The following is a 7916-nucleotide window of genomic DNA, read 5'->3' on the forward strand; positions in this document are numbered from 1 at the left end:
ACAAGAACCTCAATGTTTGGGTATTTGCCAATTTATGATCAGTCGCCAATGGCTGGGCCAGGTGATCAGGCAGATGGGCAGTAGAGAACAGAACTATCAATGAAATTCCTATATATATCATTTTCCTCTGGAAGTTGTTTTAGAAATTTAAGGGGTACATTAAAGTGAGACATGTTAATTTTCACCAGAAGAATTTTCCTCCAGGATCGGAAGGTAATTGAAACCAGCTAACAGATATCTTGGCAGGCTCGGTTCAGTCGGTCCATGGAATGGGTGGACATGAGGAAGCTGCAACATTGAATGAACGGGTTAATCATTGTCTATTACTCTTGCACTCTCTGAGGCACAAAGTGCCAACAAAAACTGTCCTGTCTGGCAACAAGATAGAGTAAAACCACAGGTGCTTGTGGGGCAAATTCCTTGGGGGGAAGTTCTCACACATAGATACAAGTGGATTACTTAGTACCATGGTGATAAATTCCAAGAAACTATATGTGAGTCCTGAAAGGAATAGAGACTCTAGAGTGTGCTTTGCATACAGTTTAATTGTTGATACAAATATCAAAGCACTATAAAATGGATGATATAGAACTTGGACTGCCAAGTTACATTTATTTAGAGCAAGAAACACAAAGCCATAATGTCCAAAAATTTTAAAAAAAAGATGTGTATATTATCTATTAGAGTACTGGTAGATATTTGGAACAGGAATTTGAAACATTTGTTTTCTACCACGGGAGGTGATAAGGACAAGAACGTCTATCTTACACACTTTGATGAATGTGTACACCAAGAAGAATGCAGAAGGTCCTCGCTTGGCAGATTCTTCTACTTTTCTGAAGCATCTAGGCAAGGAGAATTGGGAAAGGTGTTACAACTCTTTCCCACATCACTTTATTTATTTTTTCTTATTATTTCTTTTTTGACACATGAGTTTGTTGTTGACTATCCCAATACTGAAGTCAATCTCAAGACATCATTCTGTTATTAATTTCCAGTTTATACTACTTTTATTGGAAAATGTACTTTGTATAATTTCAGTCTTCTTATGTACATTGAAAATTGTTGTTTAATATTTGAATGTTGAACCAGGCTTGCGTCCCTGGGATGAAGCCTACTTGGTCATGATGGATGATTTTTGAGATGTGTTGTTGAATCCAGTTTGCTAGGATCTTGTTGAGAATTTTAGCACCTATATTCATCAAAGATATTGACCTGTAGTTCTCTTTCTTTGTTGGGTTTTTACCTGGCTTGGGTATCAATGTGGTGTTAGCTTCATAAAATGATTTGGGGAGAGTTCCATCTTTCTCAATCGCCTGGAATGCTTTCAGTAGGATTGGTATCAGCTCCTCCTTGAATGTCTTATAGAATTCTGCTGGAAAGCCACCTGGTCCAGAGCTTTTTTTTGTAGGTATTTTTCTTATTACATAATCAATTTCCTTGATTGTTATTGGTCTATTTAGGGTCTCGATTTCTTCTTGTTTCAACCTAGGCAGGTTGTATGATGTCAGAAAGCAGTGTGACGATTCCTAAAAGCTCTAAATATTGATCTCCCATATGACCCCGCAATCTCCCTACTGGGAGTATACCCTGAAGAACTCAAATCACTCTATTAAAAGATACCTGCACACATATGTTTATCTTAGCACTGTTCACAATAGCAAGAATCTGGAACCAACCATGCTGTCCATCAAAAGAGGACTGGATTAAAAAAATGTACATATACATGATGGAATACTACGCAGCTATAAAAAAGAACAAAATCATGAATTTCGCAGCAACCTGGATGCAACTAGAGTCTATAATACTGAGTGATCTTTCACAGCAACAAAGATCTGAGTATCACATGCTCTCACTCATACATGGACCTTGAACATCTATTGTAATAGTATAAGAAAAGGATCAACAGTGGTGGGAATCTATGGGGGGGCAGGGAGGGCAAGGGTGGAGGATTAGTGGTAGTCAGTATTTGTCTGGGGATGGGGGAGACACCCCTTATCAACAAGGGTGCCTGAAAGATGAATATTTGTATACTAACCCTTAACTGTACCCCAGAATTTTAAAATAAAAAATATGTTTAATAAAAAAAATCTGAAAAATATTTTTTATATATTCTGACCAGTTTTATAGTTTTTACAATGGGAGTGCATGTAAAGAATTATTTTCTTTATCAGGATCCCTTCAGAAGTCTGTGATTATAATTTAAAAGTGAAGTAAAAACCATAGTTGAACATCTCTAATCAAGGAAATGCAAACTAAAACTTCAATAAAATACCACTTTACATCAACCATTAGGAAGACTACTACAAAATAAAATAAAATTTATAAACAGAAAATAGTGTTAGTAGAAATGTTGAGAAGACCAGGCTTGGTGGCCCAGCCTGTAGTCCCAGCACTTTGGGAGGCCGAGGTGAGTGGATTGCCTGAGTCCGCAGGTTGGAGACCAGCCTGGGCAACTTGATGGGGCTTTGTCTCTACAGTAAATCAAAACTTAGCTGGACATAATAGCACTCACTTGTAGTTCTGGCTACTTGGAAAGCTGAGGTGAAAGTATCGCCAGAGTCCACCAGGTTGAGGCTGTGGTGGCCGAGAGGTGTGCCATGACACTGCCCTTCAGACTGGGTGACAGAGTGAGACTCCAACTCAAAAAAAATGTCGAGAAAATGAAACCCATTTGCATTGTTACTGGGAATCTAACATGTTATAGCTGCTGCAGAAAGCTCTTCATCAAAAATTTAAAAAATGGTATCACCATATGATTCAGTAATTCAAGTTCTGGGCATATACCCAAAAGAATTGAAAGCAGGGTCTTGAAGAGATATCTGTATGCCCTTGTTCATAGCTGCATTATTCACCATCACTTAAATATGGAAGCAACTCAAGTGCCCAAGGAAAAATGAATAGATAAATCAACTGTGGTATATACATACAATGGAATATTATTCAGGTTTCTAAAGGAAGAAAATACTTATATATAATGCAATACTGATGAAACTTGTGGACATTATACTAAGTGAAATAAACCAGTCACAGCAAGACAAATATTACATCATTCTGCTTTATTAAATGAGGTACTTAGAATAGTCAAAGTCATGGAGACAAAAAATTGAAAGGTGGTTGCTAGAGACCATGAAGAGGGAGAAATTGGGGTTATTGTCTAATGGGTGTATATTTTCAGTTTTGCAAGATAAAAGGGGTTCTTGAGCTGCTGAATGTTATGCACCAACCGCATAACAATACAATTGTGATTAATTCCAATTAAATGTACACTCAAAAGTGGCTAAGATCGTACATTTCATATTATGTATATTTTATCACAATAGAAAGAATTAGTTTTTTAAAGTACACACACAATTAACTACTTTTCTTCAGATTTGTCTGGGTCACAGGGCTAAGATAAAAAGTAAACAGGAGGAAGAGAATATATATGGATATGCTGGGCTCAAGGGATGGATATACATGCAAAAAGAGAGGCAAGACAAACTGAAGAAGGAGTGACAAGCAAGATAAAAATAGTCAAAGAATCAGAATTCCATTGGGATCGAGGTATTGCTTACTTTGAGTTTCTAGAGAGCATGAATGGGAAAAAGTTTGGAAATTGAGATGCTTAGATTTGAGAATTTGGAGATATACAATTATTGGATGAAAATCAGACATAAACATGGCAGTACATTAATGGCTCTATTCTGCTCAACAGCAGAATTGTCCATAGGCAACTGTGTGCTGTTGATACTTATTTTGGTGGACTTGGGCAACCCCCAAAGAGAAGCAATTGACTAGCACTGTCCCTGTGCAATGGAGGAGAATCTCTGGTGCATAGAGAAGCCTCCCTGTGCTTCTCTATGTACTTGTTTTTGCTGGATTGTTTTCAGCAGAGTGTATGGGGTTGCAGCAGCAGAGACAGTTGATGGAGCATGCCCATCTCTAACTGTCTTTCTCTCCTTTTCCCTGAGCTCCCTGCATTCGATGAGTCACTTTTGGTATTTTACTGATAAGCCCAGCCTAAGTTTTACTACTTGAGACTTGACAATTCTTTAGAATTACTTCATTCTGTCATCTCACTAATCTTCCTACAAGTAATTGGTAATTGTAGGTTCTTAGCATTTGGAATAGACAATGAAGGGTGTAGAGGGAAAGATTAGCTCTCATTCTCATTCATTCTCTCTCTCTCTCTCTCTCTCTCTCTCTCTCTCTGTATATGTTTTATACAGAATAAAAAGGCTGTAGGGATTTGACAATGAGTGGGTTCAGAATTTGACAGAGTGATAAGACATCATAAAGACTGAAAGAAGAAAACAGGTAGCAATGCCTTAGCTTCACATATGTGTGCTTTGGTCTCCTGGTTGCATTTTTTATTCCTAAAGTGCTGGGAATGATGCAGCACTAACATTCAACCCTGTGGCCAGGTGCAAAGCAAAAATGATTAAAATCAAGGACATCTGAGGGAAATCTGGTATAATGGCTCATTTTGCACAGGCTTTATTTCAGAAGACAAAGCCAGCTAGTGTCAAAGGGCTGTGAAGGAGAATGTAGGAGAGGAGAGGAACAAAAGGGAGGCCCTCTGGCCTCAGGAGAGTCTTCTAGGAGCACTGGCAACCCCTTTGTCTCTCAACTCCCTGCAGTAGAGGGGGTGGGGATGGGGATGAGGATGTTGGTGTGTGTGTGTGTGTGTGTGTGTGTGTGTGTGTGTGTGTGTGTGTGTGTGTCCCTCCCTTCGCAACTCCAAATCTCCCTCTGAGTTTGGAGTTGTGAAGGGAAATTGTGTGGTGTGCTTCTATAGAAAAACCTGATTGTGGCCCCACATGAATGGCCCACTGGGTTTCTCTGGTTGATATCTACAAATATTTGCAGGTGCTGAACTTCAGGGTGGATTAATTTGGTCCCAAGTAGGAGATGTTACAGACGATGCAAAATTGGAAAAGAAAATGAGGTTTTAATTAGACAACCTATGTGGTGATTGCGCAGAGGGCTGAAACAGTGTCAGAAATTAAACAGGATAACTGCGTATTTGGAAAAATTGCTTCTATTTCATAAATGTCTGCTATTTCCCTAATAGCTTCATTTCACACTCCAGTCTTAGAGAAAATGATTGTGTGGGAATCAGAAGACATCTCACATGAATAAATCTACTGCAGAACTCTTAAAATTAAGGCTCTTCAGAGAATGTGGTGTCCAGGCTGTGTATGTGAAGAGGTTGTACGTGAGAGGCAGCATGGAGCGTGGTGTGGGGAAGAGGGAGAAGGCGACATCTTCTTTGTGCATCAAGGGGTCTCCACACTGGGCTTTGTATACCAAGGGGTCCCCTTTGTGCCTGTGTTCTCTTCCGCATTCATAGAGAGGCTGGGGGAGGGGCGTTGCTGGGGTCTGGGGAGATGCTGGCTGCGCTACTTCTCTATTCTAATCCTTGCAGCCTATTCTTCTGTCTGGGCTCAAGAGCCCCAATCATCTATTTGATACTCTATAATTGTTCAGACTTAAATTGCTTTCACTTAAGTTGCCTTAATTTACTGATTTGCTACAAAGAGCTCTGAAAGGATCTCTGGTTAATATGTAGAATTAAAAGTTTCACAAAAACATGGAGGACCTCCAGATTCAGACAGGGAATTACAGAAAGCCAAGGCTGGACAACAGGAATTAAGAGTATGCAGAAGAGACAGGTCTCAGGAAAGACTGAATGAATAAATCATTAAGGCTTCAGGTAGCTCAATCAAGATTTCTGCAGTTCTGACAGTCACATTTGTTGCCCCACATCTCCCAAACCAATACTCTGTTGCCACTCACAGGCAGGGGTACATTTTGTACACGACATCTTCACTATTTGATAAGATTCAGAGCAGACTGATTGAGATTAGAGGTATTCTCGGAAAATCTGGTTTGATGCTCTGTTTCTGTGAGAGCTTTGTTTCTGCAAAAAAAAATGTGTGGACCAACAGCTGGGAGGGGGAGTGTGCAGGAGGAAGGGAGGGGCGAGTCATGAGCCCTCCCGTTGAGAGGAGGGGGCTTCCGGCCTTGCACTCTCTTCTTTGATGCCTGGCAAGTTCTTCATTGTGCTTGTGTCTCCTGTAGGGTCACAGCAGAAGCAGGGGTGAGAATAGCAGGGAGATACAGAGAGCTAATGTGCTGCCGACCCTTCTAACCTGCTATCCTTTCCTTTGGGCTGACAGCCGTTCATCAGCCATTTTTTGTTCTGTTACTCTGAAGGCAGCCTTCAGTGGCTCCAAATAAATTGCCTTTCTGTCCATCTGCTCGCCATTCAAATGCATCTGTGGGTGTGGACATTTGTGATAGAATATGGGGGCCTTGGATTCAGGTGTGGATGGCTGAAGTCCTGAGCATCTATGGTTTAAGATGTGGAACTAAAAGGCAGATGGAATTCGACAAGAGGTGAGTTAAGAACTTGATAGAGTCAAGGGTGACTTCAAGAACAGCTCAAACAACAAAAATAAAGAAAAAATAGGTTTAGGAGGCCCTGATATCAGCAATGTAAATTGGGCTCAAAGAAAGCCTTTTGCCCACATTACCTTTCTAATCTCCAAAAGTGTGACTAGCTCAGGACTGGTACAGGATGCTGATATTCTACATGATCTTCCAGAGAGAGGTCATAGTAGTTGCAGTTTGGGTCTGCCCTGTGCCATATATGTGCGGGTTTTACTTTTTTGTTCTTTTGGTGACAAAGCTGATGACAGTCTGCTGGAAGGGCAGGTTTTTAAACTTTTGTTATATTATTCAGTATAGTAAGGCTTGAATGTCTGAAATTAGGATTCTTGAGTAAAAATGATTTCAGGCCCATCAGTAAAAGGCTGTGTTTCGAGAACAAAGCTCTTCATGAGTCACTAGTGTTTATAGCAGCCGAGGCGGAGGGGAGGGGGACCTGTGTCTGTGGGTCCTGGGAGGGGTCCCCTGGGAGCATGCGCACACCTCCTGCTGCACTGCAGGGTCTTTTCTGCTACTGCGCCGGCACTGGGCACTTGGCGGGAGGGTGGTTTGGAGAAGAGGGGAGGAGACTGTGCGTCTGTCTTTAGTCCCCTGCACCTCCCTTCCTCTCTATGACGCCATGATTGTTAATAAAGTATCTCTCACTCATCGCTGCAGATGTAAACACCTCACCAGAATTGCGCAGCTCTTGCGTGCATTGTGTTATTGACGCAAATGGCAGGCTGGAATCTGAGATGGGCTAAACGCATCCCAAATTTAGATGCAAAATAAAATTGATCATTTTATCATTTGGGACCTATGATGTAGAACAAAAGGTCAAGGGATGTTCCACAAGGTGTAATTAAAGGACTGAGCGTGTAAGGAGAAATCTGAACACTTGCTGCCCATTGACCCTCCTTCTTCGTTAACCCTCTGATCCCCAGTAGCTAGCACTGTGAACCTGGAGGCCGTGACAGGGCGCTGAACATCTAAAGTGATGTGCATGTTTACAATGGGCGTCTTTAAGGGGAATCTGTGAGTTTCAGTTTTAGAAATAAAGGTGGTGGCAACTAAATGGAAGGAGTTGGGGCAGACACTGTGGGCATATGAGGATTAACCATCAGTCTCTCTTCTAGGAGTAATCTCACTCATACCACAAAAAGATAAGGGGCAAGACAGAGTCTTCCTTACACATACTGCTGTTGACTATGGATGTGGGACTGGGAAAATTGTGTTGTACAATTCTAGGGGGTTTGACAAATGGGAAGCGTTTTGCATCTATTATTTAAATTGTCATACAGAATAATTTAACTGCTCTAAAAACAAATTCTCTGCGCTTCACCTGTTCAGCCTTCCATGTCCCCAAACTCAGGGCAACCACCAAGTCTTTATCAGTTTGTCTTTTCCAGAATGTTATATACTGCATTTGTGCAGTATGTACTCTTTGCAGAGTGGCTTCTTTCACTTGGCAATATTCATTCAAGCTTCCTTTGTTTTTATAC

Source organism: Carlito syrichta, unplaced genomic scaffold, assembly GCF_000164805.1.
Source record: "Carlito syrichta isolate Samal-C Ts95f unplaced genomic scaffold, Tarsius_syrichta-2.0.1 Scaffold288017, whole genome shotgun sequence".
NCBI lineage: Eukaryota > Metazoa > Chordata > Mammalia > Primates > Tarsiidae > Carlito > Carlito syrichta.